At 42.1% G+C, this 15,106-nt stretch overlaps 1 protein-coding gene across 1 annotated transcript in view; it reads left to right on the top strand.

The window, feature by feature from the left end:
- Nucleotides 1–6: 6 nt before the first annotated feature.
- MAP1B (microtubule associated protein 1B) overlaps nucleotides 7–15,106 on the top strand; it is a 114,365-nt gene continuing 99,265 nt past the window's right edge. The window contains exons 1-2 of the mRNA XM_014584137.1: nucleotides 7–176; nucleotides 8,215–8,316. The gene's annotated coding sequence lies outside the window, so the exon portion shown is untranslated. The remainder of the gene's footprint in view (nucleotides 177–8,214; nucleotides 8,317–15,106) is intronic.

Consider the following 15,106-nt stretch of genomic DNA (forward strand, 5'->3'; position numbering starts at 1 on the left):
CGTGGTGGTGGAAGCCACCGAGCCGGAGCCGTCTGGCAGCATCGCCAACCCGGCGGCGTCCACCTCACCCAGCCTGTCGCACCGCTTCCTCGACAGCAAGTTCTACTTGCTGGTGGTCGTCGGCGAGATCGTGACAGAGGAGCACCTGCGACGCGCTATCGGCAACATCGAGCTCGGTAAGTGGCCCCGCGCCCCTAGGGACGAGCGTGGGGAAACACGCAAACACGACCCCACCCAGGATGCGACGGCTCCGTTCCTCCAGCGCGCCCCTCACCTAGGCCTCTCCCTGCCACCTCCCGCACTCCGGGGCGGACTCTTTTCTGGGCTAATTTCTGAGAATAATCCCAATTATTAGATTTGAGACGCAGAGGAGAGTCTCAGAACCCTGAGGGATCTGTCAGCAGGCAGGGGTCGCCACCGCCGCCGAGTTGGCCACCGCCTCTTCCATCTAGGTGAAAGGCAGGTGTCAGAGGAGCAGAGGCCCTAATAAAGCCTCAACCACAGGAGGCTAAAGGGTGGGGGGAACCTGATGCAACCTCTCCTTTCAGCCCGCTTCTCTTCTCAGCAAGAGACGGAGATGCCCCCTTGCCCACAGACTTCGGGCTGAAAGACCATGTGCCGGGGCCCTCGTGGGGATCATCCTCATCACGGCCACCCCCGCCCCAAAAATGTCTTTTCTGGCTTAAAACCTCCCGATCCTTTCTTCCCTCGGAATGACTAGGCTAGTCTTAGGGCCACGCCCGTCTCTCCCCCCCCCTCTCCCCCCCCCGAAACGCAGGGATGGAGAACCGCCGGCGCTTGGTTCCCAGACGGAGCCCAGCTCGCTCCCGCCCCTGGGGTCTGGGCTGTAGCTTTCAGGAAGGACAATGGGACCTCAAGTTGCTGGGTGGGGCTTCTTCTTTTAAAAGTCTCAGTCTAGGGAGTGTTGGCCTGAAGGGGGGCGAGGGGGCGTCGGCGGGAAGAGCCAGCTCCTAGTCGGTTGCGCACCGGGAGCGCGCTCTGCAGAGGCCGAATAGCGGTTTGCCCGGAACCCTGGGCGGGGCCGAGAGGGTCTGCCGGGCTCAGCCTCTGGCTCGCGGGGCCCCCCGCCCTCCAGCCCGGGATGGCTGGGCGTGCGCTCCCCCGGGGCCTCAGACTGGCGGGGGCTAGGCGTCCCCACCCTCCCCCTTTGTTGCACTTGAAGCCCCCGGGTGGGCAGCTCTGGTCTCTGCCACTCCCTTTCCCCCTTTGCAAACCTTCCCTCCTCTCGCCCCTGACAGAGGTCGCCGGGTCCCTCTGCAGCCCCAGTTATTCTCTTGGGGTGGTGCTGGAGCGTTTCTGCCCAGAGACACCGGCTGGTGGGCGTGGTGCAGTCCGCACTGCGGTCTCTACGGCAGCCTGAGGCGGACAAAGGGCGTTCACGCAGCCCTCGTTCCAGGCTTTCTCCCACCCTAGTGAAAGACGAAAGAAAAACCTTGTTTTAGATGATAAATAAATAAATAAATTCATATATACTTGGTATCTAAATTTGGAAATGGCCACTAGTCACCAGAACAAAAGACTGCAGGGTGGGGACTGGAGTTGCAGACCTGGTTCTTTTGTTTAACTTTAAAGCACTGATTTTGCCTTTCAGCTTAAAAAAAAAGTGAGCAGAAAACAGTCTTGGTATTTTATTTGAAATAAGTCAAGAATAAGATTTCATTAGTGAAAGGTCTTATTTGAACATCTCAGTAACCCTTTATTTTCAAATTGTAGGTCTTTGATCTGACCTGTTCTAATTTAGTTTATTTGCACATTTTTCTCCTTGAAAAATTTTACACAGACTGACTTTGGGTGTGGCTGTTGTAGGAATCAATGACTATGGATTTAAAAAAAAATTGTCAGTAGCATTTCCAGTAATAGTAATATATTAGGAGGTGCTTTTCTGTCCACAAAATGTTTATAACCACCCACTGTGATGCCCAAAGGGATCATCACCCTCATTGTAGAGACGGGGGCCAAGGAAGGCAGGAAGGGTAAGCAACCAGCTCAAGGTCACGCCCCTGTAAGTGACAGAAGTGCCAGTACTGCTGCATCACTCATTTTCTGCCCCTGTCGTGATGTTCATGCAGACCAGCCTAAGATCACAGGGAGATTTCAATAACAGCAGTTTTCAGAGCTTGCCTTTGTACGGTCATCTGCTGTGGGCAGTGCCCCATACAGGGAGATGGCTCAGCCGTCTTTCAGACCATAATCATCTTCTGCTTTGTTACTCAGCTGATCATCCTTTCAGTCTCCCATTCCTCAGGGGGTTTATTCAAGCCACCTCTGTTCCAGGAGAAAATAGATGCATACAGGCAGGGCTGTTGAAAGGCTCCTGGTCTCTCTCTCTCTCCTTTTTTCCTACCCTACTAGCACTTAATGATAAAATTCAGATTTGTTTTCTATACATTTTAATTTTTAACAATTCTATTTATTAAATACAGAGCAAAGGACACAAGTCATAGATGAGCAGGCCAATGCATTTTCACAAAACGAACACACCTTTGTTGCTGGACATTACTGGAGTCCCAGAAGCCACCCTGGTGTTCCCTTTGTGATCACCATGGCTTTCTCATTTTTAATTCTTCAGTGTGGTCAGGTTTTTGCATGGAACTCTGAAATGGCTGTATTGATCCTACTAGGAATGAACCCAGTGAGTGAGCAAAGCTGTTTCCGTATGCACGTAACAGATGCTATTTTTCCTCTGGAGATTGGTCTCTTGGGTCTTGGGGTCGGGGGATGTAGCTCAAGCTGTAGGGCCTTCCAGTGCTAAGTGAACACACTGCTCCCCTAGTTTTTCAGACAGTCTGAGATGTCTTAGCAACAGGGCATGACACACTGCTGCTTCAGCCCCGAGGTCCCAGCTGGACCTCCTCCTGGGGCCATTCTGATGCGTCTGCCTTGTTCCTGGTGCCTGTGGGCTGTGGCCTGTGAAGCAGGCTGGAGCTGCTCCAGGGGCTCAGCCCTGATTGTGCGCTGCTGGCTAGAAATGCAGTTCTCGTCTATTTCTTTTTCTTCCCTTTCTCTTCCCGTCATCACCCAGGCCCTGTGGGTTAGGAGACCCTAGCGACTTGATTTCTTACCATCTGATTATTGAGGCTCTCTGAGAAGCCTAGGATATAATCTGTGATCTATGGTGAGATGGTGGTAATGCAATAAATCAAGCAGCCTCAAACATCCCAGTGTGGATGCTTAGTAAATGCTTCTTGAAACCAAGGAAGAGAGATGGTCATTCTTGTTTTCTCAACTATATTCAAAAAGCATAATATAGGGTTTGGTCATTACTTCTCCAGAGTTTGAAGCAACAGTGTTTCCTTGGAATGGTCTGGTTTTATTTATTTACTTATGCAAGACTTTATTCTAAACCATTGTGGCTACCACCAACTACGACTCCTTGGCACCCTTTGTCCCCTCCCTAAATGACTTCTAACATGGACTTAGCAGTCATCCTCATTTTCAGCAGCGCCCTCCCTCCTTGGGTTTATTCTGATACATAAACTATATATATCTATGCCTTGCAAACGGAATTCTAGATCGTGAAAGGAATTTTTATTTCCTTTTTTTAAAAAAGGAACTAAAGCGTAAAGCATACTGTCAGTTTGATGTTTGCAATTACTATTAAAGAGTGTAACTTTCCCTTTAGTTAACAGTGGCAATAAATGGAGAAGTTAGGTGTATAACATCTATTGCCCTGGATTTTTTGATGTATGTTTAGCTGATTACATTGTAATGTTCCAATGTCACTTAATTGACTGAGTTCAGTCAGAGATGGAAAGGGAATTAAGAACCAGGGAATGATCTGGGATTTCGGTCTTATTTATTTTTTTAAACAGGAAAAAAGAAAAAAGTCCAAAACCACATGTGGCAAGAGTTAAATTAAATGTTGAGTTGTTAGAGTGTTAAGTCTTTTCTATTAGTCTTTAAACTTTTCAAAGTCAAAAGGCAGATGGATTTCTGCTTGCACTGCTTAATTGGTATTACCTATTAAGAGTTCTGGACTCATGATGAAGTACAAGCCAGTCCCAAAACTTAAGGTCATTAAATTGATGTTTCATTGTTATCTTTTGCTAAGGGCTGACTTTAAAAAATAAGTCCCAACATTTAGACCAAATAAATAAATTATATAAATTACTTTTTTGTTTGTACCATAAGATGCTATCTAAGGCCCAATCATTTATTGTCAAGACATTGAAACTATAATGATGCTTTGATGTAAGATATTGTTTGCATTGCATGTAACATATGTTATGAACCTTAAGTTGCTATTTTTTTTTTTTTTTAAGAAAAAAGGGTTAGGCCAAGGGAAAAAAATTTTTTTTTTCCTCTGAGAAAGAAAGCCTTCCTGAACGTGGTATTTCCTTTGTTTTAATTCTGTTCCTTTATTTTTTAATTCTAATCTGATTTCAGATCACTTTTTAGTACAGTTTTACAAAGGGAATCTTATGGTTATAGGTTAATTACTTAGGTATTTGCAGAAATACTCAAAAGCCTGATTTTCACAGGGAGCAATGAAAGTCCGGGGCATCAACATCCGTATATGATCCTTTCAACCTGCTTTCTTCAACCTGTTGGGTTGTGGTTTGTTTTTGTTTTTAGGAATATAGATTTTAGCCTTTAAATGGGAGGCGAGTTTTATTAAATAACCCTGCAAAATGCTAGCATGATTGGTAGACTTGGAGTCATCTAGCCTATATACTTAGACCAAGGGTACCTGGCTCTTCTGTATTTCCACCCTGCCTTTCTGTGATGACATCCATTTAGGCCTCCTGCCCTCCAGCCTTTTGTTTTCTCCTTTTTTTGTCTGTCATATGCACTGCTACCACCTGGGGTCAGAGAACTGAGAAGGAAAGATCCTTTGTTACCTCCAGATGACCAAGGGCAGGCTGAGTGATACTGCTTACTTCCTGTGGACAGCCACAGAGCAGGCCAGCATGCTCTCGGGGTGACAGATGCCCTTTGGGCGCAGATGTTTAAAAAGTGAAGGTTCACCACCTCCCACTGCTTGAAGTCATTTTGCCCCCACTTGGGTAAGCCAGTTAGGCCTGCAGTCTTCTTAGTGTGCTGGAGAAGAAAAACCTCCTGGAAAAACTTGGCTTTACAGGGGCCATATTCAGAAAAAGGGCCAGGAATTTATCATGGCTTCTGAGATCCCATCTGACCCCGATGACCTGGGTTCAGAACCTCAGAGCTTCTAAAACCTCCTCACCAACACCTCAGGATTCCTTCTAGCCAGGAATTCAGAGAGGGCAGAATGTGGAGAGGGCAAGGAAGATACTGTTCTGTCCTGTGAATTTTGGAGGGCCATTGTTGGCTCACTGTCAAGGCACAAAGGGGAGATATATAAACCTACTAAGTACAGTATGAGCCTTCACTGAGAAATACTCTCCCTTTACTACTATTAGCCACCAGAAGGTACGAAGTAATTACAAAGTATTTTATTTCTAAAATTGGTATAGAAATGGCCAGCTTTCCAAATTTTCCTTTCCAACTGAAGTAACTGGTGAATACATGGTAACTTTTATTTTATAAATGGTAGTAATTGTGCATTGTTAAGAAATAATTTTGCTGGCTGCTCTCTTGAAAAGAAAGCGCTAATTTTTTTGTTTCATTGGAATTATAAAAATGAGAAATATTATTTTTATCAGCTATTTGCTGCTGTAATTTAATAATTACTAAGTGGATTTCTTAACAGTACATTTTCTATTACTACAGATTATATATATATATATATATATATATGTGCTTGTGTGTGTATATGTATGCATGTATTTGTATATGTGTGTGTGTGTGTGTGTGTGCCTAGGGAAAAATGACAAATAATAATGTTAGAGCAAGTCTGCATAAAACCCCATATGAAGTCATTCAAATAATGTAGCTATCTAGACATTACTTAGAACAAAGACAAAAAAAAGTATGAATTTAATTTAAATACATGTCTCATTATTAACTTATTGACTCAGCCTGACAAGCCGGAAGACAAAGTGGATCTCAGACCTGAAGCAGAGAATTCAGTCAACAATACCAATTAAGCAGCTCAGAGGGAACTCAATGATTTTTCACACTTGCCTCTCATATAGTGTATACATTGAAGTAAAATATTCTAATGAATTCAGACCTCTCAACCTGTCAAGTTCTCCATGAAACAAAAAGAACCCATTTATCATTTCTGCACTAAAAAGATCTGCAAAATCTCAACATGCCTTTCTTGTTAAAATTTAAATACTCCATTAGCACAAATGCAAACTGAGGCTCTTAATGTTTCCAGGGAGACCCATAAAATTCTCCCTTATAATTTAGCCTCTCTTTAGGAATGTTAACTCTTCCACACCTGATTTCTTCCCATTGATTGTGTGAGAAATTTCTGCTTCTATTTCATGGACATGCATCTATTTAAAAATATTTCTCATAATTGAAAAGGTCTTTGGTGTATAATCTGAAGATACTTAAAATATGTGGTGAACTCAGTTTCTAGAACCTTTTTGTAATTTATTATTATCAGTTACCTTGATTCTTTGCAAGATAGGAAGACTGAATAAAATAAAAATGGTGGTAAGCACGTAAGATATGCATAAGAATTTTACGTAAGGATTTAGAGATATGTTTAAATAACACACTACCATTACTCTTTTTGTCTTTGTGTATAACTAATAACCAAGAAAAATGAATAAATGACTGTGTGTTTATTTAGAGACAGTTCACCCTACCGTATTATATATAGAGGTTCAAGCCCCTGCCCTTAGGAGGTATGTAATAGATATTTTATTATCCTAGAGATTTGTTTCTGGCAATTTGAAATGCTCTACACAAGGGTATACAATCATGGAGACCACATACTGACTCTACCATGAACAATTTATTTGGAAAAATATTTTATATATATATATATGTGTGTGTGTGTGTGTATGTATATATACATACATACTGGATTACCTGGATTACCAGGGTTCCCAACTTTCCCTGGTTTGCTTCCAGGGTTTCCTTTTTCTGATGCTCACTGGGTTTCCCTCTGAGCCATCCATCCCCTTTGGGAGAGCAGGAGAGAGGAGGGTACAGGGAGGGAGAAACAGGGATAGGGGGGTTGGGCACAAGCTCAGGAAACCACCATCACTTTACTTGCCTTGGCATTCCTCTCAGTCTTGATGTTACTTTTAACTTAGTGAAAGGAAGTCTAATCTTTTGTGAGAATCACTGGTTCATGGCCCCCAACTCTAGTGAGGTTTTTTTTTTTTTTTTTGGAGAGATTTTCACTATAGGGCGCGTGCACTCGCCAGACAGACAGAGAGACAGAGAGACAGAAAGCGAGAAATCACCTCCCAGGGGGGATGGTCACGCCGCAATCCCTTCTCCTCCATTCTCCTCTCGGGATCTTGGGCACGCACGCACACTTGCCCGGCATGAGTTTTAAGCCACTGGGTCCGGGACCCGAACCGTGTTCGACTACGTGGGAGTCCAGCGACATAGCCATTACGCTAACTGCTGGTTCCCTAGTGAGGGTTTATAAAATATAAAAAGTTGCCACTTTTCTTTGTCTCTGGTTAAGAATATGCAATATAGCTAACAACTGTGAATGAAAGAGCTGCCTGCCAAGCTAGCCAGGTCAAAACTGCCTGAGATGACAAATAGGGCAAGACTTAAGATGGAGATATCCAGCCTGTTTATCAAGCATCATACAAATTTAGAATTGATAATATTCGGGGGTTGAGAAAACAAGGTCAGCAAGGACAAAGGAAAGAAATTAGATGTGCACATGGCAAGAAAGTAGGTTTGAAAACAAAGATTTGACCTTGAATGGAAGCCCCCATTTGTCTTCCCACCTTCATTCTCCGTTTTCATGCTTCCTAGAAGTGGACCAGGAGATAGTCTGGGGCCTCTTAGCTACCGAAGAGCAACCCTCCTTCAGCTCTTTTCCCTCCCTGGGGTAGAGCCTGTCATTTTCCTAATAACTGTTTTCTTTTACTCTTCCAGAAAAGTTGCATTTACGTTTTATGAAGGGCAGAAGTTCAGTTCATACTGGTAGTTATCCTTCCCTTGTGGCCTCTTGGCGAGACCTCCCAGGCCTCTCCTTTTGTGGGCATCCATGCTAGTCACCACGCTCTTCAGAAAGGGGTTTCCACATCCTCCCTTAAAACCCGAGAAATGTCACAGCGATGTTTTCCAAACCACTCTGAAATGACTAACTGAAAGTCTGTCAACTGTCTTCCTTTTCCTCCTCAGGAATCCGATCATGGGACACAAACCTGATTGAATGCAACTTGGACCAAGAACTCAAACTTTTTGTATCTCGACACTCTGCAAGATTCTCTCCTGAAGTCCCAGGTGAGGCTTCCTCTCAGTATTAGCCTAGGATTTGAAAGGACCAGGGGACAGGCCACTGACTGGGAAGCTTTGCATCAGAAAGATTTTTCCCTCCTCTTGCTAAAGGATTCTTTTTATTTGTTATTATCATTTAGGTTACTTAGCAGACAAGATTTAAGGATTTAAGGAAGTCAGCTCTAGCACTGTGTGAGTTTATCTATTTTGTGGATTCTCAATGAGAGGTTTTTAAATTATAGGATAATTTTTTATTTTAGTTTAAAGATTTTTTGTTTGTTTGTTTCTCCCTGTACTCTAAGCTTAGAGGGATTGCATTCTTTTTATTTTTTAAATTTAATTAATTAATTAATTTTTTTGGAGAGTTTTTTTTTTTTTTTTTGGCTATAGGTGCTTGTGTTCGCCAGACAGACAGAGAGAGACAGAGAAACAGAAAGTGAGAAATCACCCCCCAGGGAGGATGGCCACGCCACAATCCCTTCTCCATTCTCCTCTCAGGACCTTGGGCATGCATGCACACACGCCCTGTGTGAGTTTAAGCCACCGGGTCTGGGACTCGAACCACGGTCGGCTACATGGGAGTCCAGCGACACAGCCATTACGCTAACTGCTGGTCCCTAGGATTGCAGTCTTTTTAAATGCCTATTTTCCTCAAATGAAGTTATGAATGCAAACTGGATGATCCCAGAAATTCCACAACTTCTTTGCTTTAAATGAAAATGGAAAATTCTACATTTCAAAACAAAATATGCTGGGGTCTTCAAAAAGTTTATGGAAAATGTGTATTAGGAGGACACTATATTCATGGATTTCAAAATTGCACTCTAACTTAATTTTTTTCACAAACTTTTTGAAGTACCTTCTTATGCATCATCATTCTATCATTGCCTTATCACTTACCCTTCTTCATATGGTTAAAGAAGTCTGATATATTCCAAACTGCTGTTAAATAACCTTTCTTACAGAGAAGAGAAAGACTACTACAGCATAATTAAAGGTAAGGATGCATACATTTGTCATATGTGAAGGTGTTCCTGCTAACTGGCTACCTCACTGGAAAGGTGTCCTGACCCATGTCTGATACCTGAATGTACACACATCAACCTGCCTTGTTCTTCTGAACAGTAATCCATATTTCTCGTAGGGGGCCACATTTGGGGCGTATGAGACAGAGTTTCCAAGCCCCAAAGACTCCAAACCCAGGATGCGTTTCTCAAAAGCTTTGCCATTGACCAATCACAGATACAGTATTATTTTTTATTTATTGACTAGTACTTGAATTTTATATAAAATAGAGAACATGTTCTCTGTCTACATGCTTTTGTTGTATGGTTGCTAATTTTATTTGCATTGATCTAACATCAGGGATGGGGTTCAGCCTTTTTTGACCGATTCTATCATATTCCATTAGCCTTTTATATATTAAGATTTGAAACTGCTTTTGTAGAATGTCAGTGTCTTTGGGAATCACACGTGGCTGCAGCAATATGCCTATGGGACTGTCCTGGTTCTCCCTTTTGAGTTTGATAGTAGAATGAAATCCTGAACATCTCAGTTATCCACATGAATTTTAGTGTTCAACCATGGCATTGGATAAATGTGTTAAGAAAACTTAGCTCAAAAGGGTTTATTAAAAGTTAACTTGTTGCAAAGCTATGTGAAAAATCAGCACTTTAAGTCACTTTACATTGAGAAAAAAAGAGACTGATCCAAAGACTGTCAAGTCCATGATTTGCTGAAGGAAAGGTACAGTATCAGGTCATTTCTTTGGTTGTTATTGTGTTACATTTTAATGTCTTGCAAAAAATCTCCATAACTTTTAAAACCATCTCATTAAAAGTAAGGGAAGTGCCCCTTCCAACAAGTGTTTATTTCCAAATGTAAACACCAGGTGTTCATCCTTTTCTCTGTAGGTCATTCTGCCTTTCTTGCTATGACTGTGTGTAAAATTTGTGTTCATTCATTTTTGGATTGACTTTTTAGAACGACAGCTGTGTATTGCATAATGAAAGGCTACAGGATTGGTTGAGGAAATCACCATTTCTGGAGTGAAGAACCTAGTCTTACTCTTGTGGAGTAGGAAGATCAAGTTCCCCCAAATCTCCAGGATACTCTAATGTACTCACTCTGCTCTCCTGTCTCCTGCTGTCACTTGCAGTAAGGATTGGTGACTCTACCCAGTTGTATCAGCGACATGCTAGATGGAGATTGGCCTTTAGATACATAGCGTCTTTATATTCTTGCCATCTTCAAGAAAGGACTGATATTAAGATTTTTTTCTCTCAAGTCTATGAGCACACTATACCCAGAGAGGAGGGCCCAGGACTTCCCCTGGGAACTAAGGATCTAGAATGGCATCATTATAGTGATGCCTCTGTGGTGTGAGGAGTAACCAGGACTGTGATAGATGTTGATGCGCATATCGGATTCTGTTCTTGTAAAAGTTTTAGAGAGAAAAGATGTTAGAGGACAAGAATACAAAATTGAGGAGCCAGCAGGTGGCATGGTGGTTAAGGTGTTGGACTCCCACATGACCAGCAGTGGTTTGGGTCCCAGATCTGACAGCTGAAAATTGTGGTGAACATGTGTGCATGTGTGCCCAAAGTCATGAAAGGAGAAGGGAGGAGGAGGGGTTGTAGCATGGCTGTTCCCTCTATGGGGATAATTTCTCACTTTTGCTCTCTGTTTCTCTCTGTCTCTCTCCTCTCTGGCGAATGTATATGCCCTATGACAAAAACCTTAAAAAAAAAAAAAAGAATACTAAATTGAGGTATGTGGATATCACAGAATGATCACTAGACTGGACCACAAAATGCCTATAGTTTTTCCTGAACAAACTGGAAAAGTTATGGAGAAATTTGAAGTCTGTTTTTAAGTGGATCCAAGGCTAGTAGACTGTTTTCTACTGATTTGAATTTCATAAGAGCTATTTCACATACTTCAGGTCCCCTAAAATGAAATGGGCTAAAACTCTATATTTAGAGTTTTGATTAGAGACAACGGTAAAGGATGATTCCCTCTAGAAAAATAAAGCCAAAAAATCAGTTTATAAGATAATTAAATAGTAACTGTGATGTTGGAGGAGGTGATAAGTGAGAACACAGTGATGAATGAGACCAATATCTTCGCTGTCTTTATAATTGCTCATGTTATTATGAGAGGCAGAGGTGTTTAACAATCACACACAGACTGGTATAAAATCCAGCACCATGTATCAAGTCCAGGTTTCAAACTGGTTGTTTGTTTGTTTGTTTTTGTTTTTTGCTTGCAGAGTTACAATAAAATACTCAGGTCTTCCCTGACACAAATAGATTAGGGCTCAAGTTGCTTTTATATCTGTTTTTCATTCATGTTGGTTATTTTCCTTTGGTAGTTTTTAAAAATTGGAAATAACTTATAGTAGACTGTATAGCCTTAAATTGTAGCAGGGGACTGTACTAATGGCATAACCAAGTTTGTTCCCTTGGACTGGTTTACCCCTTGGACTAGTTTTTAGATACGGTTTTGAGATTCAGTTTGGCTGTTTTTTCAGGACTGCAGGTCTCATTCAACATCACTCTGAAAGAGTCTGTCATCTTGAAGAACTATTCTGTACGAAGTGGTGATGTCTAGTGTGAGTGGCGAGGTCACCTAGATCCCCAGAATGCTACCCTTGGTGTCTCTAAGTCCTAGCCAGCCCTGGCAGACAATGATTTTTGGAATGGTTGGTCGTCTTGTCCATCTTACTATCTTGAACCTGCCACAGTGCTGATTTGCCTAAAGATCATTCGGCAGGCATTTTCTGTGTGCCGGGGCAATTCTCTGCTGATCAGCCCTCTTGATGTGATGCCATTCCTGGTCACATCTAAGCTGGCTCAGGTGACAGCAGTTAGATGCTCTCTGATGAACACTCAACAGAGAGCTCAACAAACTAGAGCAGTAGTCTTATATTTCCTTTTTTTATGAACTTGAATATAAAACATGATAACATTAATTTACATGTTACATTGTATTTACTTACGCTTTAGTCATGTGGGTGAGAATCATTTTGATGTCTTACCATAGTATAGAGCTAGGTTTCCCATGCTGTCTAGAATTGATTTCATTCTCCATTCTGTTTTGTGTCTTTTCCTAATTTAGCTCTAGACCTAGCAATATATAATAATAGTGGGCGAATCTTCCAGGGACTATGGGAAGTGCTCTGTGATTGTCTGTGGTAGACAGACACTATTTAGACACTATTTTAAAACAACAGACAAAAACAAAACAAAACAAAACAAAACAAATTCCCAGGACCAGGAACACCAAACTGAAAATCAGTTTCAGCTGTATTTTTTTCCCATCATTTTGCCACTTTTGGGTGCCTGTTGAAATAATTGAATTTCTTTTAATAATCCAATCATTTACCAGCAACCTAGCATGACAATTGAGTGAAGATTCTGGAGCCGAACTACGTGTGTGTGATCCCAGAGTAGCCGTGTATGTGCTGCATAATCTTAGACAAGCTACTTAAGCATTCTGTGCCTCTTGGTTGTAAAACAGAGATAATCACTTTTATCTCAGAATTTCGTGGGAATCAAGTAGTGTGTTTAAAGATCTAAAGCAGCGCTTGTCACATGGAAACAGTAAATGTAGGCTAGTACTAATATTGTTTCCCTTTCTATTATTTTATTTATTATTTTTTTAGAGGTTTTTGCTATAGGGTGCATGTGCTCGCCAGACAGACAGACAGAGAGACAGAAAGCGAGAAATCACCCCCCAGGGGGATGGCTACGCCGCAGTCCCTTCTCCTCCATTCTCCTCTCCGGATCTTGGGCACACACGCACATGTGCCTGGCGTGAGTTTTTTAAGCCACCGGGTCCAGGACGTGAACTGCGGTTGACTACGTGGGAGTCCAGCGACATAGCCATTATGCTAACTGCTGGTCCTTCCCTTTCTATTATTGAAAATCCATTAGACTTGTATTGGGTCATCAGGAAAGTCATGACTCATTTTTGCATGGAAAAACATAGAAAAATATGTCATGACTTTCCCAACAACATAATATATATACAGACTGTTATTATCTATGAGAAGTATTGGGTTTAGATGTTTGGTTGGCCTCTTTTCTAATAATTTTTAGTATGTCTTCAAGGCGTTTTTTGAGTCCTAGAGGTGTCACAGTGGTAGTTTAGCTGGTCTCATATGGGAAGGTTCTGGTTGGTGTTTTAAGGCCTTTCTGAGCACAGTGGGTGTGTGCACGAATGCCCATGATTCAGGCTGGCTGGTGTTGGATTAAAGCAGGAAGACCCAGCTAGAGGTACTATCTCTTTTCTCTCTCTGTCTCTGCCTCACATGGAAGAAATAAATAAAAATAAAACCTAAAAAAAAAAAAAAAAGATTGGGGCCAGCAGGTGGTATGGTGGTTAAGGCAATAGATTTCCACAGGGCCGACTATGGGTTACGTCTTGAAAATCACACCAGATGGATGTGGATGTATGCCCAAAATCCCAAGAGGAGAGTGGAGGAGAAGGGATTACGGCATAGCCATCCCCCAAGGGGAGTGATTACTTGCTTCTTCTCTCACTTCCTCTCTTTGGCGAGCACATATACCCTTAAAAAAAAAAAAAGTGTGGGCCAGCTCTGTAGTTAGGTGGTTAAGCCTTGTGCTTTGGGAGCCATATTCAATATAGCTCATCACAGTTTGAAGCCTGGCCCTGGCTGCTTGAAAAACATGCCGGGCATGTGTGCATGCATGCCCAAAATCCTGATAGGATGGGCATTTCTCCTGATGGGAGAAATGAAGGAAAAAGGACTATGGCATGACCACATCCTTCTAGGAGATGCTTCTGTCTCTTTCTTTCACTCCCACACACACACATACACGCACACACACACACACACACATACATACAAATGCATGTGCCCTCTGGCAATTAAAAAATAAAGGGTGTTTCTCAGAGAAACAATCAGCCTTGGTATTATCAGAAGGCACAGAGCTGCTAGTTATGTGTAGGGGGCAGCAACATTCTATGGAGTGTGGCGAAGTCCTTTGGGCATGAGAGCAAAAAAGAGGCAGTATTTGAAGCACCAGGATGGCAGAACCTCAGAGCAGGGGTGTAGGCTGGTTGCAACATGGCGTGGCCGTGCCTATACCAGGGTGCTGGTGTGCAGTCAGAGCCCCAGCCTGCTATTTCACCCTGACAGTCCCCTCCAGGGAGAGCTTTGTCCTCTCCCTCATACCACTGTATTTTCTCTTTTTCTCCAACCAACACATGACTACAGACTTTGCTAGTTTAAGAAATTGAGATTTCTTGCAGTTTATTTTTATAGTCAATTGAATAAATAGTAAGATCTTGGCATATTTACATTTTGTCACTAGTTTTCTAACACACAGATCACAGTCACAAAAACCTTCATATAATGTGATTGATTTTATAATGTGTAAATGGGCAGTTCTGTTTAGGAACCCATGCCTTTTCCCTAGAAGATAAACAAAACACACCCAAATATTTTTAGATTTGTGCTGAGTGACTGCTAAAAATATCTTGCTCAGAGATTGGTTTTTGATGAAGAATTAAAATCAGCCCTTTGAATTTCAGGCATATGAATCCTCTTTTTGACATTAATGAGGCATGGTTTTACAAATAATATTTACAAGTAGAATGAAAAGGAAATGCGAAAAGGCTTGTAGCAAAGGGTCTAAGAATATTTTTAGTCATCTTTCTCCGTCTAGACGTGTATGTTTAGTCTGTCGTCCTGTAGAATTACAGCTTAATTTTATGTGCCTACGATACACCAGGTACTATGACAACGGGTGATGAAGGCCTTTTTAGC

The sequence above is a fragment of the Tupaia chinensis genome, unplaced genomic scaffold (genome assembly GCF_000334495.1).
Source record: "Tupaia chinensis unplaced genomic scaffold, TupChi_1.0 Scaffold145717_1, whole genome shotgun sequence".
NCBI classification, from domain to species: domain Eukaryota; kingdom Metazoa; phylum Chordata; class Mammalia; order Scandentia; family Tupaiidae; genus Tupaia; species Tupaia belangeri.